This window comes from Epinephelus moara, chromosome 18 (assembly GCF_006386435.1).
Source record: "Epinephelus moara isolate mb chromosome 18, YSFRI_EMoa_1.0, whole genome shotgun sequence".
In the NCBI taxonomy this organism is placed as follows: Eukaryota; Metazoa; Chordata; class Actinopteri; order Perciformes; family Serranidae; genus Epinephelus; species Epinephelus moara.
Genome location: NC_065523.1, coordinates 4,706,301 through 4,708,532, shown reverse-complemented (window position 1 = coordinate 4,708,532; position 2,232 = coordinate 4,706,301).

Genomic DNA, 2,232 nt, shown 5'->3' with positions numbered 1-2,232 from the left:
ACGTGGGTGGGGGAGAAAACGCTGAACAGGTCCTAGCTGCAGGATCAGCACCTTGGGGAGCTCTGCGGCAGTCCTGACAGCTGTGCTCTGTTATATGATGAAAACAGGTTTGAATAATATTCCACAGATATTTAGTAAGATCTTTCTTGTATTAGTGATCCCACGCCTGCTTTACCTCGGGGAGCTTGGGTGCCTGTCTGCTGTCCCCGTAGATTTGGTTCTGATTGGCCTTCACCTCCCCCACGAGGAGATCCGTCTCCTCAGCTGTAAAACGCTCACTCTTTCCAGTTGGTAGGTCCGCCATCTAACTAGCTCTCCGCCAAGCGCTCCAATCGTGCCTCTTTTAAAGGGAATGAGAGGTAACACTCTGATTGGCTTATTGAATGATACGCCCAAAACACACCCATGACAAATTCACAGAGTAAGTCCAACCCTTTGAGACTCTCCGCTATGGCGCACAGTCTAAAAACGTGCTGTCTAACTAGCAAGTGACTGGGACACGCCCATGTGCCGCACGCCTGGCGCTTCGCGTTTTAGACCATCTAAATAGGGCCCAAGATATTTAATGTTCAAACTGATAATCTTTATTGTTTTTTTGGAAATATACAATCAGTCTGAATTTGATGTCTGCAACATGTTCCAAGAAAACTTGGAACAGGATCAACAAAAGACTGGGAAAGTTGTAGAATGCTCCAAAAACACCTGGGCCCTAGAAAGCAGGATTAGTGAAAACTCTCAGTATGTTAAGCCTGAGTTGAGGGAAACTCTCACTTTTCCATTTCACAAAGCCAGTTCAGTGTAACCCTGAGTCAGTTACTATGGCAACATTCTCTATGAAGCAAACGTGCTGGCTCGCAGGTTTGCTTCATCTAAGCCTGAGGCTGATTGCCCACTGAACGTGTACCAGGAAGGAGAGACATTGCGTGTCCTTTTGTGAATAAAGTTGTGGAGGCACAATTTATTCAGGCGTAAGGAGATGGTGATTAAACCCTGTTTGGATGTCTTCTCGAAAGATACAATTTCACCTCACACTAATCATTTATCCTAGCAATCTGTTTCACCCAGATATATAAAATATTTCACATCGTAGATTAACATTATCATCTGAGCAAATTTTATGCTTTGCTCTTTGATTCTTCAGCAGCGGCAGTTTTCTTTGTTACATCAGAGATACTGAACTCATCAGCAAGGCAACAGTTTGTCAGGCCATAATAAAAGTGACTCTGGCTCTGAAAAGACTTTTGCCTGGTTTTCCCTGGGCATAAATCAGAACGGATGACCAAAGAGGAATTCCACAGAATTGCAGGTTCCAGAGAGGCCGAGAAGGGTAAACAAGATGGCTGCCTGAGCTAAGAGGTCCACATTTCCTCAGCATTTAATTTTATTTTTTTTTACCTCCACTCAGTAAAAAACACAAACTTAACTTTGACACTAACTCAGAGTCAAAAATACAAGAAATGTGCCATCACTGCAAAAAAAAAATTTAACTGGGGATTTTAATATTCATGTTGACAATCCCAAGGACATTTTCTCCATAGACTTTATCTCCACCCTGGACAGTTTTGAACTCATTCAGTATGTTACATTTCCAACACACAATAAGGGTCATATTTTGGACCTGATCTGTTGCTCTGGTGTTGTCCCATTTAATCTTTCCGGTACAGAACTTCCATTGTCAGATCACAAATTGTTAACTTTTGATGTCAACCTTCCTGTCTGCAAATCCCGTCAAGAGCATATCATGTCCTTTGAATACTAAGAACATCAATATCACAGAACTGAACAGTATAATTTCTATGTCAATCTCTCATTCACACCTTTTCTCCGCTGCTGAACGTATTGACCATTACAACAGCACACTACTCGCTGCACTGGGCACCCTGGCTCCATCGAAAACCTGCACAGTGACTTTTTTCTAGGTCTGCTCCATAGTTTACCTCAGAACTCCGCCAACTTGAAACGCAAGGTCTCTGCCTTGAACGCCTTGCCAAGACTGCCATGTACTCAGACCACATCACCTCGTATAAGACTGCTCTAAATGCTGCCAAATCTGCCTATTACTCCAACATCATCCAACGCAAAGGAAACAATACCAGGACTCTATTTTCCACAGTAAATATACTACTCAAGCCCAAAGAAACTGCCACCACTTCACGTCAGCCCTTCAGTGTCAGCAATTCTTGGACTTCATAAACCACAAAGTTTACTCCATACACCACCAGCTTACTCCTT